This window comes from Rana temporaria, chromosome 4, assembly GCF_905171775.1.
Source record: "Rana temporaria chromosome 4, aRanTem1.1, whole genome shotgun sequence".
Classification (NCBI taxonomy): Eukaryota; Metazoa; Chordata; class Amphibia; order Anura; family Ranidae; genus Rana; species Rana temporaria.
Genome location: NC_053492.1, coordinates 173,282,627 through 173,304,009, shown reverse-complemented (window position 1 = coordinate 173,304,009; position 21,383 = coordinate 173,282,627). Strand labels below are relative to the sequence as shown.

Here is a 21,383-nt window from a genome sequence, read left to right as displayed (position 1 = left end):
TATGGCAAGGGCAGGGGGTATACATCTGGGGAACTCTAGGAGATGGTCACCAGTGAGGAACACTGCTGACATTAGGATGTATGGCAAGGCAGGGGGTATACATCTGGGGAACTCTAGGAGATGGTCACCAGTGAGGAACACTGCTGACATTAGGATGTATGCAAGGGCAGGGGGTATACATCTGGGGAACTCTAGGAGATGGTCACCAGTGAGGAACACTGCTGACATTAGGATGTATGGCAAGGGCAGGGGGTATACATCTGGGGAACTCTAGGAGATGGTCATCAGTGAGGAACACTGCTGACATGTATAGCAGTGGGGTATACATCTGGGGATCTCTAGGAGATGGTCATCAGTGAGGAACACTGGCTGACATTACAATATATGGCAAGGGCAGGGGGTATACATCTGGGGATCTCTAGGAGATGGTCATCAGTGAGGAACACTGCTGACATTACAATATATGGCAAGGGCAGGGGGTATATATCTGGGGAACTCTAGGAGATGGTCATCAGTGAGGAACACTGCTGACATGTATAGCAGTGGGGTATACATTTGGGGAACTCGAGTCTCTAGGAGATGGTCATCAGTGAGGAACACTGCTGACATTAGGATATATGGCAAGGGCAGGGGGTATACATTTGGGGGAACTCTAGGAGATGTTCATCAGTGAGGAACACTGCTGACATCAGATATATGGCAAGGGCAGGGGGTATACATTAGTGTTGAGCAGAATACGCCATATTCGATTTCGCGATATATCTCGAATATATAGTCGAATATTCGAGATATATTCGCTAAATTCGAATATTCGTGATATTTTATCGAAATGAAATGATTGCGAATTTTCGCTATTGCGAATGCGAAAATAATTGCGAATTTTCGATAACTGCGGTAGGAGCACTCTGATTGGCTCAGAATATTCTTGATATTTTTCCGAAATTTCGCAAAATGCGAATGCGATATTTACTGCGCATTTCGACAAATGCTGTAGTAGCACTCTGATTGGCTCAGAATATTCGTGATATTTTACAATACAAAATAATTGCGAATATTCGGCAAATGCGGAAGGACACTTTGATTGGCTCAGAATATTCTTGATATTTTACAATACAAAAATAATTGCGAATATTCGGCAAATGCGGAAGGAGCACTCTGATTGGCTCAGAATATTCTTGATATTTTACAATACAAAATAATTGCGAATATTCGGCAAATGCGGAAGGAGCACTCTGATTGGCTCAGAATATTCGTGATATTTTACAATAGAAAAAAAAAAAGTGTTTTGCATTGGTGGTGATTCTTTACTCTATCCATCTGTCACAGCCGTTTGTCAATCAAACACCTTGAAGATTGAACACGTTCATGCTGCATGCTTTGGACTTTTTTTCACTTCACATATCAAAGACATTTTTATGAAAGATTATTTTTCTATTATTGGGACTATATTTCTTTATATATTTGTTTCACTGTGTATTTCACAAGTTATTTGCGCTTGCTTATTTTATAATTTGCCCACATGTCTTGTCACTAGACATATTTTTTATTCTTGTAGAGCGACTCCATTTTCTGTCTTGTATTAATTTATGTTGTATAACATTTTTGAGTTGCTGCTGTATTCTCCCCTTTTTTAAGGTATGCGCAATTTTTTCCTTCTTACAAAAAAAAATAATATCAAACATACAAATATTCATAACAGAAACATACACAAAGCCCCCCCCCCCTTTTGCATCAGAGACAATCAGAGTTCTCCTACCACCAGTTATCGAAAATTCGCATCATTTTCGCATTCGCATTAGCGAAAATTCGCAATTTTTTTTTTTCAATTCGGCAACATAAAAGGATCGCCTCAGCTTAGCTACTCGGCCCGGGTCTCTAATCATACCAGCAATGGCTTTTAGACGTCCGATAGGATGTGATCTGTTTTAAAAATAAAATTGAAAAATGCGAATATCGGAATTGCGAATATTCACCGCGAAATTCGAAATATATCGCAAATACTCGAATATGCCATATTCGAGCCGAATATTCGCAATACGAATATTCGTGAGCAACACTAGTATACATCTGGGGTACTCTAGGAGATGTTCATCAGTGAGGAACACTGCTGACATGTATAGCAGTGGGGTATACATCTGGGGAACTCTAGGAGATGGTCATCAGTGAGGAACATTGCTGACATTAGGATATATGGCAAGGGCAGGGGGTATACATCTGGGGAACTCTAGGAGATGGTCATCAGTGAGGAACACTGCTGACATTAGGATATATGGCAAGGGCAGGGGGTATACATCTGGGGAACTCTAGGAGATGGTCACCAGTGAGGAACACTGCTGACCATAGCGTGCGCACAGGGTGTGTCAGATGTGCCTGGGCACACCCTAATCACCCCATGTACATTAGCATTATCCAGGGGCGGCACAAGGTGGGTGGTTTGGGGTGCCAATGGCGAGTGCAAATGGCACTATTATATTCAAATCGAGGTTCAACCTTAGGAACACATTACAACCCATATTTAGGGTGTAATATAATATGGCCTCAATCACTGTCCTCCCACCACCAGAGCCTCCTCCCTGTGACTGCAGGTGGCATTCATGTGTGCCTAAACTTTGGGGTGCACACCCTAATGCAATAGGCTGCGCACACCTATGCTGCTGACATTAGGATGTATATGGCAGGAAGGTATACATCTGGGGAACTCTAGGAGATGATCACCAGTGAGGAACACTGATCATATTAAAATGACTGGCAGGGGTGTAAAACTCTGGGGAACTCAAGGAAATCATGATGGTCATCAGTGAGAAACACTGCTCATATTAAAATGACTGAAAGTGGGGTATACATCTGGGGAACTCTAGTAGATGGTCATTAGTGAAGCACACTGCTGAAATTAGGATGTATGGCAGGGGGGAATACCAGGGGCGTATCTAGTGAAAATGGCGCCTATGGCAAGTACTGAAACTGCGCCCCTGTCAAAACATTTGAAAACTTTCAGATAACCAGGGACAGAGAGGGACACAGTGCGACGAGGACAGAGAGGCACACTGGCACATTTGCCGTGGGCTGCCATACCCTAGATACGCTACTGGGGAATACATCTAGGGAACTCTAGGAGATGGTCATCAGTGAGCAACACTACTGACATTAGAAGTATATTGATATTAAATATAACTTACAGGGGTGTATATATCTGGGTAACTCAAGGAAATCATGATGGTCATCAGTGAGGAACAAAGGGGAAATCTAGGAGATGGTTATCAGTGAGGAACAATTGGGAACTCTAGGAGATGATCATCAGTGAGGAACACTACTGATATTAGGATGTATATGGCAGGAGGGTATACATCTGGGGAACTCTAGGAGATGGTCATCAGTGAGGAACACTGCTGACGTTAGGATGTATGGCAGGGGGGTAAAATTACTGGCTGGGGTGTATAAATCTGGGAAACTCTAGATGTTCATCAGTGAGGAACAAATGGAAACTCTAGGAGATGATCATCAGTGAGGAACACTGCTAACATTAGGATGTATGGCAGGGGGGGTATACATCTGAGGAACTCTAGAAGATGGTCATCAGTGAGGAACACTGCTAACATTAGGATGTATGGCAGGGGGGTATACATCTGAGGAATTCTAGGATATGGTCATCAGTGAGGAACACTGCTGATATTAGAATGTATGGCTGGGGGTATACATCTGTGGAACTCTAGTAGAGGGTCATCAGTGAGGAACACTGCTGAGAATAATATGTATGCTGGGAGAATGTAGATACTTGAGTACCTATAGTAGATGGTCATTATTAGGAAAAACTGCTGACCACTAGATGTATAGGAGGAGGGTATATATTTGGGTGACTAGTAGATGGTTATTAGTGAGAAATATCACTGACAATTAGGTGTCTGGTAGGAGAACAAATATCTGGGTAACCATAGTAGATAGTCATCAGTGAGAAATATTGATGACAATTAGGTGTCTGGTAGGAGAACATATATCTGTGTAACTATACTAGGTGATCATTAGTGAGAAATATTGCTGACAATTAGGTGTCTGGCAGGAGAACATATATCTGGATAACTATACTAGATGGTCATTAGTGAGAAAACGTTGCTGACAATTAGGTGTCTGGTAGGAGAATATACATCCGGGTAGCTATAGTAGATAGTCATCAGTGAGAAAATATTGCTGACAATTAGGTGTCTGGGTAACCATAGGATCAGTGGCAGTGGTGGGATCAGTGGTGGTGGTGGGATCAGTGGCGTGGTGGGGGGATGAGATCAGTGGCAGTGGTGGGATCAGTGGCAGTGGTGGGATCAGTGACAGCGGTGAGATAAGTCGTGGTGGGATCAGTGGTGGTGGTATCAGTGATGGTGGTGGGGGGTGGGATCAGGGACAGAGGGATAGTGGGGGGATGGAATCAGGGACAGAGGGATGAGATCACTGACAGTGGGATGGTGGGGGGAATGGGATGAGTGACAGAGGGGGATCAGGGACAGAGCGATGGTGGGGGGAATGGGATCAGGGACAGAGGGATGGTGGGGGGGGGTCAGGGACAGAGGGATGGTGGGGAGGGTGGAATCAGAGACAGAGGGATGGTGGGGGTGGTATAGGATCAAGGACAGTGGGATGGTGGTGGGGTGGGATAGGATCAGGGACCGAGGGATGGTGGGGGGGTGGGATCAGGGACAGAGGGATGGTGGTGGGGTGGGATGGGATCAGGGACAGAAGGATGTTGGTGGGTGAGGAATGGTATCAGGGATTGAGAGATGGTGGGGGGTGGGATGGGATCAGGGACAGAGGCATGGTGGTGGGGGGAGTGGGATCAGGGACAGAGGGATGTTGGAGGGTGGGATGGGATCAGGGACAGGGTGATGGTGGCGGGGGGGGGTGGAATGGGATCAGGAATAGATGGATGGTGGGGGGGGTGGGATGAGATCAGGGACAGAGGAATGGTGGAGGGAGTGGGATGGGATCATCAGGGACAGAGGGATGGTGGGGGGAGGGATGCAATCAGGGACAGAGAGATAGTGGTGGGGAGTGGTATCAGGGACAGTAACACTCACTTGCGCTTAGTTTCAATTCCCTCTTCCTGCTCAGTGTTCTCAGTCTGGACTCACAGTGCCTCCTGTAATGACTCTTCCGACATGGGGACACTGTCTACACATTTCCTCACTAAGGGGAGAGCTCCTCCCCCCTCACTGAAATGGCCCGTCAGCTGATCAGCTGACTTCCTCCTCCACTCCAGTTTCTTCCTCCCGACATGGATCTGCGTGGAGAAATGGACCGAGCTGCTTTACCAGTCACAGTCTGTGAGTGCCTCGCTCAGGCACAGTTTACATGACTGTTTCCTTTAACTTTAAATGGTGAGCAGGCATGCGGCGACCCCCCCTTCCCAGAGTGTGTGTGGGACGTAATGTCCTGATCATTGCCTAAAACCGGTGGCTGCAGCAGCGGGTGGGACCCCCCCCCCCACAGTGGAGGGACACCAGAGGCCAGTTGCAAGCGTGACTGCTGCGACCCTGGTAGTTTCGCCATTGCATCTGGGTAACTATAATAGATGGTCATCAGTGAGAAATATCGCTGACAATTAGGTGTCTGGTAGGAGAACATGCATCTGGGTAATTATAGTAGATGGTCATCAATAAGACAACAGTGAGTAATGTTGCTGACAATTAGGTGTCTGGTAAAACATACATCTAGGTACATATAGTAAATGGTCATCAATAAGAAATATTGCTGACATTTAGGTGTCTGGGAGGGAGAACATACATCTGGGTAACTATAGTAGATGGTCATCAGTGAGAAATATCATTGACAATTAAGAGTCTGATAGGAGAACATATATCTGGGTAACTATAGTAGATGGTCATCCGTGAGTAATGTTGCTGACAATTAGGTGTCTGGTAGGAGAACATACATCTGGTTACCTATAGTAGATGGCCATCAATAAGAAATATTGCTGACAATTAGGTATCTGTTCGGGGGACATACATCTGGGTAACTATAGTAGATGGTATTCAATGAGAAATATGGCTGACAATTAGGTATCTGTTCGGGGGACATACATCTGGGTAACTATGGTAGATGATCTTCAGTGAGAAACATTGTGACAATTAAGTGTCTAGTAGGAGAACATATATCTGGGTAACTATAGTAGATGGTAATCATTGAGAAATATTGCTGACAATTAGGTGTCTGGCAGAAGAACATACATCTGGGTAACTATAGTAGATGGTAATCAATGAGAAATATTGCTGACAATTAGGAAAAAATTTGGGTAATCAATAGACATGTGCACACTGAAATATTTTGTTTCAGAATTTCGGTTTTGTTCGAAAAATACATTTATTTAGTTGCTCCCGAAATTGATTTTTATTTATTTTGTTTCGTTAAAAAATGCATTCGTCCGAAAATCCAAATTAATCTGTCAATTGAAGGCTTGTTTGTCGGATGTTCTAAGAAGATTCAACGAAGCAGCTAAACTGTACGATTCCGTGATCATACATTTCCAGTCAAATGCTCCGCCCACAAACTATAGTAGAATTCAAATGTTGTTTGACTAGTAATAATTATAATTCTTAATTATTATTACTAGTCAAACAACATTAGAATTCTTCTATAGCCTATGGGTGGAGCATTTGACCATAACTGTCCACTCACGGCGATCGTATGTTTTTAGCTGCTTCGTCTTATCTACATGTCTCTATAATGTCAAATCTTTTCTCTCTATGTCAAATAATCTTGGACTAATAGAGTTGCTATTGTCATCGTCATGTCACATCTGGTATCTATCTATATCTATATCGAACTTCTATCTATCTATAACGCAACAATACGATAATATACTGTAACTGATACGAAAAAAATGCACATTTTTTATTTTGGATCTTTCGGATTTCAGATTCTGCGCGTCCGTTATCATTTGTTTAAATGAACACGATATTCCAGTAATTCGAACTAAAATGCATTCAGACGAAAACAAATGCCTAGTAATCAATGCGTGATGCTACACATCTGGATAAGTATAATATAGTCATTAATTGGAAACACTGCTGACCATAAAATGAATGGTAGAAGAGTATTAATCTGGGTAGCTTTAGTAGATGATCATAAATGAGCAATACTACTGAATATCAGGTGTCTTGTAGAAGAATGTGCATTTGAATAACTATAGTAGATGCTCACCAATAGGAAGCACTGCTGACAATTAGATGTATGTTTGTATGGTATAAATCTGGGTAACTATCAGTGGCGGCTGGTGTTCAACATTTTTTGGGGGGGCGCAAATGAAAAAAAAAACAATTGCAGCCTCACTGTGCCCATCAAATGCAACCACTGTGCCCATCAAATGCAGCCACTGTGCCATCAATTGTCACCACTGTGCCATGCCATCAAACACAGTCACTGTGCAATGCCATCAAATGCAGCCACTGTGCCATCAATTGTCACCACTGTGCCATGCCATTAAAACGCAGCTACTGTGCCATCAATGGTCACCACTTTGCCATGCCATCAAACGCAGCCACTGTGCCATGCCATCAAACGCAGCCACTGTGTTCTATCAATTGTCACCACTGTGCCCTTTATATTGTCGCCACTGTGCCAATTGATGCCACTGTGCCCTTTAATTTTCGCCACTGTGCCCATTGTCGCCACTGTGCCAATTGATGCCACTGTCACTGTGCCAAATGTCGCCACTGTGCCCATTGTCCCCCCTGTGCCAATTGATGCCACTGCCACTGTGCTCATTGTCGCCACTGTCACTGTGCCAATTGTCGCAGCTGTGCCCTGTAAAATGCCCCTCCCCGCTTGCTATTTACCTTACTGGGGTTTGGCCACCCTCCTTCCACGTCCCTCGATGTCTTCTCCCGCCTTCGATGGCGCTTCAGCCAATCAGGTTACCGGTAACCAGAACCGGTGAAGCTGATTGGCTGAGACGCCTGTCAGTCTTATCCAAGGAATGCACCCCCCGTACATCCCTTAGATAAGTATCTGGAAGCCGAATATAGCCTGAGGGCTGTACTCGGAAAGCCTATCAGAGCCGCTGGCTCTTATAGGCACTTCCACACAGCCAACCAGCTGCCGTTATTCAGATGGCCGGCGCTCACCATCCGGCCGGTCATCTGAATAGTCGGCCGCAGCGGCAACAATACATAGATTCATGCAATGCATGAATCTATGTATTGTAATCAGTGGCGATGCGAGAGCGAGAGGGGGCGGCGCTCCGGCGCCCTCTATGGATGCACCGCCACTGGTAACTATAGTAGATGGTCATCAGTAAGCAATATTGCTGACAATTAGGTGTCTGGTAGGAGAACATACAGTACATTTGGGTAACTAGTAAATGGTCATCAATGAGTGATACTGCACATCTGGGTAACTACAGTATAATATAGTCATTATCATAGGAAACTCTGCTGATCATTAGATGTATGGTAAGAAAGAATACATCTGGGTAACTATAGTAGATAGTGATAAATCATAAACCCTGCTAAACATTAGATGTATGGTAGAAGGGTGTATACATCTGGGTAGCTCCAGTGATAACACTGAATATTAGATGTCTTGTAGAAGAGTGTACATCTGATTAACTATAGTAGATGCTTACTAGGAATGGTTCAAACTACCCCCAGTTCAGTTCGCACCAGATTCTCCGATCATCGCAAAAGTTCAGAACCGAATAACGAACCCCATTAAAGTCTCTGAGACCCAAATGTGAAAAGTGCCCATTTTGAAGGTTATATGCAAGGTAATTGTGCATACACTGGTTATGGGGGTCTGGGTACTGCCCTGGAGGACATGTATCAATGAAAAAAAAAGTTCGTAAAAAAACAAATTTTTAAATGAGCACTGAGATTATTGATGTTTAAAGTGAAAACATTAAAATGAAAAATTAATTTCAATATAGTGCCCAGGGGTCCCCTTAGTCGACCTGTAAAGTGGAACATCTGTGCCATGTATAAAAGCTGCTGCAGAAACAATTGCATTTATAAAGACACTTTTTTTTTTTCCCCTGCAAGATTTTTTTATTTTGTAAGCAACCTTGCGCAGCTAGTCTGCATGGTGAGGCTACAATGTAGTGCACTGGGAACAAAATTAGAGATTTTTTGGATAAATTCTGGTGTCTCTTCCACAGACTTTGGATAGAAGTAACAGGTGCGGAAAAAATTCTTTAGGTGTCAGTGGTGCTTTCCCACTGTAACCTTATAGAGGTACTCTTGATGAAATCAAGATTTGGCCTTGCTGTCAAAAATTTCAATGATATGCACTTACCAAAAAAGGTGTGAAAAAATTGGTCTTTTGGTGTCTGTGGCGCCTTCACACCATAACCCATTTGGGGTACTTTTGATTAAAGCAAGAATTGGCCTTGCTGTAAAACATTGCAATGATATGCACTTGTCAAACGGGTGCAGGAAAAATTGGTCTTTGGGTGTCGTTGGTGCCTTCACATCGTAACCCTATAGAGGTACTCTTGAAGAAAGCCCAGAATTAGCCTTGCTGTCAAAAATTCAAATGATATGCACCTGTCAAACAGGTGCAGAAATATTGGTCTTTGGGTGTTGTTGGTGTCTTCACACCATAACCCTATAGAGGTGCTCATGATGAATGCAAGAATTTGCCTTGCTGTCAAAAATAGGCAATGATATGCACCTGTCAAACAGTTGCAGAAAAATTGGTCTTTCTTTAGGTGTTAATTGTGCCCATAAAACCTACATAAAAACATTCTTCCAGATGAAATCAATACCCACAACGCTAGGGCAGCCTACAAGTCCTGCAGAGATTCCACAACCCAAAAAACACTTAATCGGCGACAACAGCACCAGGGACTTCGTAGCGCTGGTAATCCAGGATGTCTAGTTCATTTTGATAAAATGTCAGACGGTCCACCGAGTCTTTGGACAGATGTGTTCTATTATCAGTAACAAAACCTGCAGCAGCACTGAATGCCCATTTGGAAAGCACACTGGATGCAGGGAAGCCCAGCAGCCTCAATTGCATACTGGGTAAGTTTCTGGCCAGTGGTCTATTCTCATGACCCAGTAAGACAGTGGATCGTCAACTGGAACGCTTCTCCATCTCTGTTGGTCCCTAGATAATTATCCACTGTGTGATGAAGATGCTGCGGAGTGGGGGGATTGTGGAAGCTGACAGCCCACACTGAACTATCTCGACATTCACACTAAACAGCGATTCTTTACTGACAATAAAATCAGAATAGCACACTATAGCACACTAACTGTCTAATAACACTGAACAGAGCCCTATCTCTCTCCATGCCATACCAATATCACACTGAATAGACCACTATTGAACAAAAATACTTTTATAGTGTGGGGCGGGACACCAGCAATGAGACATGATTAGATAGATTCATCATGACAGCCTCCAATCATGGCTCTGACAGTGCCCTGTGGCCTGTGCCCTGACTGAGCAAAGCTTTCATTGTTTCAGCCAATCTGGGCTTTATATGCACTCACTGTACAAACAGTCGAAAAGGGGCAACTATAGTTGATGGTCATCAATGAGAAACACTGCTGACCATTATATGTGGTAGAAGGGTATACATCTGGAAAACTGACAATTTGATGTCTAGTAAGAGGACATACAACAGGGTAGCTATAGTAGATAGTCCATCAATGAGCGATACTATACATCTGGGTAATTTTAAGGGCTCATGCACACTGCATCTCAAAGAAGATCAAAGAAGCTGCTCCTACAAGCCTTTGAGATTTTTTGAGCTCTCATGTTTTCTGTCTGGAAACTCCCCTCCATGTTAGCCAATATGTCCATGCACACTATGGATGAGCATAAGCTCTTACAGCCAGAAAAAAATTCCACCAAATTTGTGTTTTTGAGAGGAGCTTTTAATGCAGAAAAGACAACTAAAGCCACGTAACACACGATCAGTCCATCCGATAAGAACGGTCTGAAGGACCGTTGTCATCAGTTAACCGATGAAGCTGACTGATGGTCCGTCTCGCCCACACACCATCGGTTAAATAACCGATTGGGTCAGAACGCAGTGACGTAAAACACAACGACGTGCTAAAAATGAAGTTTGATGCTTCCAAGCATGCGTCGACTTGATTCTGAGCATGCTTGGATTTTTAACCGATGGTTGTGCCTACTAACGATCGGTTTTGACCTATCAGTTAGGAATCCATTGGTTAAATTTAAAGCAAGTTGGCTTTTTTTTAACCGATGGTTAAATAACCTATGGGGACCACACACGATCGGTTTTGACCGATGAAAACGGTCTATCAGACGTTGTCCTCTGTTTAACCTATCGTGTGTACGAGGCCTTAGTGTCAAAAAGTGCACAAAAAAGCATGAAAAAAAGCTCAAACAGTCTCAAAGAAGCTTGAAAACACACAAAAAATAGAAAAAAAATAGCCGAGGGGAGGGTTGTGCAAAAAAATGCTTATGCCGAAAAGAAGCTCAAAATGGCTTAAAGAAAACTCAATAAAAATTTGCAAAAAAAGCACAAGCTTCTTCAAGCGGAAATAAAAGCTCAAATTGTCTGTAAAATCTATAAAAAAAATTGTGCTGCAGTGTGCATGACCAGTAGATGTATAGTAGGAGAGTATACATCTGGGTATCTTTAGTAAATGGTCATCAATGAGCAATACTACTGAATATTAGATGTTTTGTAGAAGAGTTTACATCTGGATAACTAGAGTAGAGGGTCAGCAATAGGAAGCACGCCATGGTAGGAGAGTATACATCTGGATAACTACAGCGGATGGTCATCAATAGGAAACACTGCTAAGAGTATACATCTAGGTAACTATGGTAGATGGTCATTTATAAAGATGTGCACAATTAAAAAAATTATTAGAGGAACTGAATTTATTTCTTCTTGAGATAGAGGAGATAAGGGGGGATTTGATCAACATGTATAAATTACATGAATGGTCCATATAGTGAACTTGGTGTTAAGTTATTCACTTTGGGGTCATCACAGAGGACAAGGGGGCACTTTTTACATCTAGAGGAAAGATTTAATTTCCAAATACGGAAAGGTTTCTTCACAGTAATCTTATCCGAATTCCATCGCGAGAAAAATAGAACATGTTCTATATATAAACTCTGATGGAATTCATCGGAATTTCCGATGAAAAAACTCAGATGGGGCTACACCCGATCGGAATTCCGATCATGTGTATGCGGCACAAGACCTGTGAAAATGTGGAATAGAATTCCTCCAGAGGTGGTTCTGGCCAGCTCATAGATTGCTTTTAAAAGGCCTGGATTCTTTCCTAAATGTACATATTATAACTGGTAAGGTTGATCCAGGTAAAATCCAATGGCCTCTCGGGGGAACAGGAAGGGATTTTCCCCTGCTGTAGCAAATTGAAGAATGCTTTGCCGGGGTTTTAATCGCCTTCCTCTGGATCAACTGTAGATGAAGGATTGTGTATATGGGATTGTGTATATGGGATTGTAGTTTATTTATTTTTTGGTTGAACTAGATTGACTTGTGTCTTTTTTCAACCTGAGGAACTATGTAGTTTTGATTCATATTCACTATGTTAGAATAAAGTTATTTCTGAAGATTGGGGTTTATTCCTTATGTTTCCAGTGTGATTTGCATTACATTTCAGGATTTCAGTGACCTCAATAAAGAGTGTGAGGCCTCGTACACACGTCCGAGAAACTCGACGGGCAAAACACATCGTTTTGCTCGTCGAGTTCTTTGTGAAGCCACCGAGGACCTCGACGAACCAACTTTTCCCATTGTCTAACGAGGAAATAGAGAACATGTTCTCTTTTTGGCCCGACGAGATCCTCGTCGGTTTCCTCGGCGAAAAGTGTACACACAGCTGTTTTTCTCGGCAGAATACGTCTCCCATCGAGTTTCTGGGTGAATTCTGCCGAGAAAACCGGTCGTGTGTATGGGGCCTGATACAAAATAATGAACTTACAAAACCTTCTGCAGTCGAAAACAAATAAATACTAATGAATTTGTTGTTTTCGTTATAATTTATTTAAGATTTGCCTCCTAGCCACCTGACAAATGCCCTCTAAAAAGCTGTCCACCATGGATCATCACAAAAGAATGGCAAGAGCTGCAAGTGCGAACAAGCCCTTAGTAGGTAACTGTTTAAACCCATGTTAGGTTTTCTCTACTGTCTCTGTCAGTTTGGAGGGTTTCATATCCTGCAAATACAACAGTGACAACAAATTTGCAGAATATGATGGAAAACTCCTCTTTGACAGTTGTCATCAGTACAAATACAGAGGGTAAATCTCCCTAGAGGTGATACAGATAGTAATAAAGCCTGATAGAGGTTCAGATCCATCCACAAACTACCTAAAGCTAATAAATAAAATTAAAATGTTTTATGTTTATGCCCCTTTCACACTGAGGCACTACTAAACTGCCAGTAAAAACACTGAGAGCTTTTCAGGCGCTTTTGAAGAGCTTTCCATTAATTTCAATGGAGAGGGGAGTTTTTTCACCGCCCTGCCAGCATACTGCCCCAGTGTGAAAGTATTGATTTTAATGGAAATAGGTTTTTGTGAGCTTTTTAGGTGCTTTTTTTGTGTGAAAGCGCCTGAAAAGCAGCGCCTCAGTGTGAAAGTGATCTAAGATACACCGAGGTGTATATGTGCTAAGTAATGTGTACGTTTTTAACACTTTCAGGTATTTATTACCTTTCAGATCACAATACTGCCCCAGACAATGCTTTGATCTGTTTTTCTCTCCAGAAGTATGGAATCATATTTGTTTAGGCATTATCCAGAGTCAGTGTGCACTTTCTGACTGGGATGCTGGATTAGAGATGCCTCAATCATGTACAGTGCACCTTGACTCTCTTCTGCTTGCCAAATAATGCTAACATCATCTCAGCCTAGCAAAAGTCAATGGACTGAAGCTCAAGGACTGTTTTATTTTATTTAATCTGCCTGAGTTCTACTACAATGAATCCCAGGGTCAGTACCAATATACATTACAAGATCAATCACATCGTCCATATAGAGCTGGACAACTTTATCATAAAAATTGTAAAAGTGGAGGACTGGCACTGGATCAAGGAGAAGGACCAGCACTGGGTCAAGGAGAAGGACCGGCACTGGATCAAGGAGGATGTACGGCACTGGATAAGGGAGGACTGGCACTGGATTACTTAACCACTTAATCCCTGGACCATTACAGTATGCAGCTTAAAGACTAGGCCACTGTTTGCGATTCGTCACTGTGTCGCTTTAACTGACAATTGCGTCGTGGCTCCCAAACAAAATTGGCGTCCATTTTTCCCCACCAATAGAGCTTTCTTTTGGTGGTATTTGGTACTTCTGCGGGTTTTATTTTTTGCGCTATAAACAAAAATAGAGCGACAATTTTGAAAAAAAATCAATATTTTTACTTTTAGCTATAATAAAAATATAAAAAAAACATTTTTTTTCCTCAGTTTAGGCCGATATGTATTCTTCCACATATTTTTGGTAAAAAATTGCAATAAGCGTTCATTGATTGGTTTACGCAAAATGTATAGCGTCTACCAAATAGGGGATAGTTTTATTGCATTTTTAGTAATATTTTTTTTCCTAGTAATGGCGGTGATTAGAGATTTTTATCGTGACTGCGACATTATGGCGGACACATTGGACACTTTTAACACTATTTTGGGACCATTGTAATTTTTACACCGAACAGTGCTATAAAAATGCACTGGTTACTGTAAAAATGACATTGGTAGTAAAGGGGTGTTGTAGGGGTTAAGTGTGCCCTAATGTGTCATTCTTACTGTAGGGTGGCTGGGCGTGTGATGTCACTGATCGTCATTCCCTATGACAAGGAACAGACGATCAGTGACAGGCTCACTAGGAAGCACGGGGAGAGGTTTGTTTACACTTACCTCTCCCCGTTCTTCCTCTCTGTGACCCGACCACGGGACACCGGCTGCGCTCGCGACCCATGGCTGGAATCTTAAAGGGGACGTACATGTACACCCTTGTGCCCAGCCGTGCCATTTTGTCGACGTATATTGTCATGCAGCGGTCCTCAAGCGGTTAAAACAGTGTACTGCAAAACTTTTTGGCATCTACTAGTGGGATACTAGCTCAGCATTTGTTTTATGGAGGTTGTCATGAAATTACATGTATGAATTTTTAATTTGGTGGAAATGTTGTTATCCACTAAACATTGTTTATAATTGTCAATAAATGTATTGTTTTATTAACCTGTTTTGCCATGGTTAGCCCCTTTCCAGCGCTCCTTATTGTATAGACCAGTCATAGGTAGGGGCAGTGACTTTTGTTTGTTGTATTTATGTCATTGTGGTCAGGCAGCGCACTGGCACCTTTAATGAGGGCTGGGCTACCTCCAGTCACATTCCCCTTATCTATCCATCAGCAGTCATGTGCTTCTACTGAGGAGACTTAAAATGCAATGTTATAGTTAGGACTGCAGTATACAGAGAGCCTTGACGGGGCCTGCAGCTTACACATGCATTTGCAAATGTGTGCAACTAAACCTCTGTTTTTAACACACACACTGTTAGACAGGTGAATTTGGTTGGTTGTTGATTGGTCGGTAAGTTTGAGCCTGGATATTCCATGTTTTACCATGGTTAGCCCCTTCATATTGGAGGTATCACTCCTTCCTTTTTTTGTTTTTGGTATTTTGAGTTATTGGGATGTTGCACCACATGCTAACTCCCTTAGATGTGGTAAATTATATTTGTGCATTCATTCTCCACTGTGTGTGGGAACGTAGACACCCTATCTTGCTTACCCATGCTTACCCATGAGATAGACTAGGGCCCCATACACACGGTCGGACAAAACCGATGACAATGGTCCGACGGACTGTTTTCATCGGTTCACCGCTGAAGTGGCCTGATGTGTGTACACACCATTGTTCCAAAAACCGATCGGGTCAGAACACGGTGACGTCAAACACACGACGTGCTGAATAAAATGAATTTCAATGCTTCCAAGCATGTGTCAACTTGATTCTGAGCATGCGCGGGTTTTGAACCAATGCTTTTCTGTACTAACCATCGGTTTGGACCGATCAGGCAGCGGTCCATCGGTTCGGTTTTGAAGCATGTTTTAAAATTTTGGACCGAAGGAAAACAGCCCGATGGGCTATACACACTGTCGGTTTGGACTGATGAAACTGAACCTCGGTCCATTCTCATCGGTTTTGTCCGACCGTTTGTACGGGGCCTAAGTGTCATGAACTATGGAATGTGCGGTGTGCATAAAACAGTGTACATGACCTCAAAAAATGTGCAGTACTCATTCCAAATCAAAAGTGGGGAGGGCGAAGAGGTTTAAGATCTTATGGAGGATATTACAAGAAGGCACAAAAACACATCAAGAAACAATTTCATAAAAAAAAAAATGATTTAATGACCATTAAGTAGTTTACTGTATATGTATAGATTACATTTGGAGAATAAGGTGATTGTTTAGTGTCATTTTAATAATGTATTAGTTATTAAAGAGCTGCATTTATGTGCACATTTATATCTGCCTGGCGTTCAGCTTTAAAGTGTTGTAATTTTGCATTTTTTTTTCTAATTTGGTTAGACTGAACATCCATTTCTAAGGAGACCTGGGCAGATGCATATTATCAGTAGTTTGCTGTGGCTATAGTGAAATAATTTTTCTGGAACCTATAAGCATACAACCTTTAGCAGCAATGAGCTCTGCCAACTCTGCCGAAGTACAACTCTTTCAAAGAACATTGTGTTGCTTTCATAGTCTTGCCATGGTGTAGCTTTCTGGCACATTCTATCTAAGCTTGTAATCATGTTTTTTTTTGTTTTCCCCATGTTCTATTTTTATTTCAACCCTGCAGCAAATAAAAAATAAATATTTCTGTACGTTTTAACTTAGTTAGAAAAAAATAGACATTGTCTGCAGCTAAAGTAAATTTTTAAATGAGGATTAAATATTTTTAGAATATAGAGGCTATTTGCCTTACAGAGGCGGGTGTCAGTGCCAATAATACAGGGCTCTAAACGAGCCCATAGATGAGTTGAAGAAAATTACTTGATTCCGTCATCAACACAGTCAGTGTTGATGTTGATGGGGGAATGCTGCAGCGCTATTGTGTTCTCTGCTGGCAGGGAAGGGGGGGGGGGGGCAAAAAGCCTTGCATGCCTGCAGAACGCAATGAGTGGCTAGTGTAAGCAATTGTATGTAGAAATAGATAGATCGACTTGGGTACAATCAGCCTGCCCATAGATGGACCAAATCTGGTTCAGTCCCTGATGAACCAGCCTCATGTATGGCCTGCTTTACACTTTTGGTCTAGTCTTGGATTTGTGTGATAAAAAAAAGAGGTAAACAGTTATACATTTTTTAACCCCATAACACCACATTACAGTGCCCCTTTAACTGGGCTTTTATGCTCAGGAGGCATCATGGCTTTTGTATCATGAGCCCTGTATTGGTTCTCATGGTGGTCACATGTTCAGAAACCTTGTTTGAGAGCTGTCAGGAACAGTTTGGTCAGTGTGCTGATCACACTCTCTCAGCACAAAACCTCTTCCAATCAGGAACACATATGTGTAGCAGCTGTGATATTATAAGCAGACCTTTCATTGTATCGTAAGGTGAAACTTTAGTCAGAAAATTTAATCCTATGAATATATTTTTTATAATCCACTAAGGCCCTGTTTCATCCTGCATTTTTGGCACTGTGCTGATAATCAGTGAATCACTAGAAGCTGATCAGCTGGCAGCCTCTAGATTTACTGCTGATGAGGGGGAAGCAGCAACAGGAATAACACAAACTATCCTGAGGGACAACGGATTAGGGAGGAAGAAAAGAAAATGAGGAGAGGTGACAGTACAAGCTCTGCTGTCACTGAGACAAAAAAAAAAGAGTAACACCTAAATTGGCCATAAATTATACAATTTCCTTTAGATTTACTTTCAACTATGTAGTGCAAGGGCCTGCCTGTTTGCATGCAAATTGAAATAGGTAGATTCAGAAAGAGTTAGGCCGGCTTATCAGTAGATAAGCCGACCTAACTCTGAATCTACGCCGCCGTATGTTTAAGCGTATGCTCAAACAGAGATACGCTTAAACATATCTAAGATAGGCCGGCTGGCGCCGTCCTATCTTAGATTGCAATTTTTCGGATGGCCGATAGGTGGCGCTTCCATTGCGGCCGGCGTAGATTATGATAATGAGCTTGTACGCCGATTCACGAACGTACGCCCGGCCGCCGCAGTCGAATTACGTCGTTTCCGTAAGGCCTTAGGCGGCCTAAAGTTATTCCACCTATGAGGTGGAATAACAATGTTAAAGTATGGCCGCCATTCCCGCCGCGAGGTTCGAATTTTTTACGTCGTTTGCGTAAGTCGTCCGCGAATCGGGAGTTACGTAGTTTACGTTCACGTTGATATCAATAGGCCCGTATGGCGTACTTAGCCGCAATGCGCACTGGGAAATGTAGGCGCCCGGCGCATGCGCAGTAAGAAATGACGTCAAAAAATGTGAGGTCAAGCCTCATTACCATACAACACGCCCCCTCCAACCAATTTGAATTAGGCGCCCTTACGCCCGCCGCGATTACACTACGCCGCCCTAAGTAAGGAGGTAAGTGCTTTGAGAATCATGTACTTGCCTCTCTAACGTAAGGCGGCGTAGTGTAAACACGCTAGGCTACGTTGTCTTAACATTGCATGGCCGTACCTGAATCTACCTAAAAGTGTTTAGGTTTGACCTAATATTATATGGTTTTGGTAAATCTAAAGGAAAGCTGAACAAGACAATTGTAACATGTATGGGCACTGTTACAAGAATAGTGTCTTATCTTATCTTCCTGATATTTTCTCCTTTGTCCTTCAGCAGCAGCAGCAGCCGCCTTATGAACGTCAACACTCTGAGGCCGCGTACACACGATCAGTCAAAACCGATGAAAACTAACTGAAGGACCATTTCATCGGTTAACCGATGAAGCTGACTGATGGTCTGATGTGCCTACACACCATCGGTTAAAAAAACGATTGTGTCAAAACACTGTGACTTGAAACACACGACGTGCTAAAAAAAATGAAGTTCAATGCTTCCAAGCATGCGTACACACGATCAGTCAAAACCGATGAAAATTAACTGAAGGACCATTTCATCGGTTAACCGATGAAGCTGACTGATGGTCTGATGTGCCTACACACCATCGGTTAAAAAAAACGATTGTGTCAAAACACGGTGACTTGAAACACACGACGTGCTAAAAAAAATGAAGTTCAATGCTTCCAAGCATGCGTCGACTTGATTCTGAGCATGCGCGGCCTTTTGAACGATGCTTTTGCATACTAACGATCGGTTTTGACCCATCGGTTAAGCGTCCATCAGTCAAATTTTAAAGCAAGTTCTCTTTTTTTTGACCGAAGGATAACTGATTGATGGGGCCCACACACGATCGGTTTGGACTGATGAAATGGTCCTTCAGTCCGTTTTCATCGGATTTGACTGATCGTGTGTACGTGGCCTAAGGCTCCATGCACACAGAAGCTAAAAAAAAACTCTAAAAATGCCAGGAGCTTTGCAGGGAGCCTTTCAATGTTTTTTAGTGTTTTTGAGCTGACGCTGGTGTTTTTGAGCGTTTTTGAGCGTTTTTCTGCGTTTTGCGTTTTTTGTGTTTTTTCCCGCCGAAAAATGGCACTTTGAACGCAAATTTTGGGCGTTCAGAAAAAAGCCAATAAGCTCCAAAGCTCATTAACACTAAAAAAGGCCCATGTGTCCATGGGCACATAGGCTAACATAGAGTTCAGTTTATGGGCTTTTTTTAAAAAACAGGGGGTAGGGGGCGCTACAAATTTAATAATACGTGAGTAATGAATACCTGTGTAATCTAAATATTGATCTATATTGCAAATTAGTGACAACTACCAATCAAAACCAATAATTGGTATAATCAAATGATGTGAACTGTGCCCACAAATGTATAAACACCACCACTCTTGATGGAGTTACTGATATAATAACATTAAATGCTTATATAAATAATAATAGAAGTGCAAAAAGTCCATTTATGAAGTGCTTGTATTCTATTGATTTCTTGAAATTCACTGTGAATACTGGAAAAATTCTCCTTCCTACAAGAGGAAGAAAAAAACACTGCGCTAACACAATAAATGAACCAAGAAAATATACGTGAGTGTATAAAGAGCTGCCAGTAATAATACTCAGGATACCAAAGTAAATACAACAGAAAAAACTAAGAAAATACGGCGCTCAAAAAAAACAAATAATCAATATACCAATAGCTAATGTTGATCTCTATGGATAGTGGCAACCAATAAATAATTATTAGTGAAACCGTGAAGAAATTAAAATAAAATTCCAGTGCTCAACAATACAATTATAGATATGATATTGGTAAAATGTAATAAAAGTCCATAAATACAATCCTTATTCAATCAAATGAATAAAAAAAGTTCATGTGAAGCTGATATGTAAATAAGGGTGAGACAGAGATCCTCCACCGGAAAAAGCACCCAAATATTGAGATGTAATCTCCTTACCAGATCGATAGACCGTATTTCAATGATCACATGGGGCTCAGGGACGTTTAAAGTCTTCCCAATGAGACTATCTCTGAGTGTGGAAGGTGTAAACAGCAATTCCAAATCCTGTGTACTTCAAAAATGCTTTAAAAGGACAGTAGCCATTTGGGCTCCCATGAAATGAAAAAACAGGGGGACCACATAGTGTAAAACCGCTTGATATCGGATTTAATAAAAAATAGTAGTGCACGTATAATTATGTAGAAGTAAGAGCACAATAAAACATGAGGGGAAGCTGCGTCTCCTCTACGCTTCCTTTGTCTGCTTGTCTCCGTCGCGTGTCTCTGTACAGTGCGTGATGACGTCACTCAGCTAGGCCACACCTATGCATTTCGTCATCAACAGGACTTTGTTGGGGATAGGTAGTCCTTTGCAGGGGGGGGGAGCTGAGACAGCCGTCAAAGGTTTCCAAAAGACCAGGTTCGGGGCCACTCGAAAAAAAAAAAAAAAAAAAAAAAAAAAAAAAAAATATATATATATATATATATATATATATATATGTCCTTAGTGATCCTTTAACTACTTCCCGCCCGGCCTATAGCCGATTTACGTCCGGGAAGTGGTTATGAAATCCTGACAGGACGTTCTAGAACGTCCTGCAGGATTTCATGCCGCGCGCGCCCGTGGGGGCGCGCATCGCGGCGATCGGTGATGCGGGGTGTCAGTCTGACACCCTGCATCTCCGATCTCGGTAAAGAGCCTCCGGCGGAGACTCTTTACCACGTGATCAGCCGTGTCCAACCACGGCTGATCACGATGTAAACAGGAAGAGCCGTTGATGGCTCTTCCTCACTCGCGTCTGACAGACGCGAGTAGAGGAGAGCCGATCAGCGGCTCTCCTGACA

At 42.4% G+C, this 21,383-nt stretch overlaps 1 protein-coding gene across 1 annotated transcript in view; it reads right to left on the bottom strand.

Annotated features, from left to right (window-relative positions):
• Window positions 1-21,383, bottom strand: part of NLGN1 (neuroligin 1) — a 910,902-nt gene that overhangs the window by 603,773 nt on the left and 285,746 nt on the right. The gene's annotated exons all lie outside the window — the stretch shown is intronic.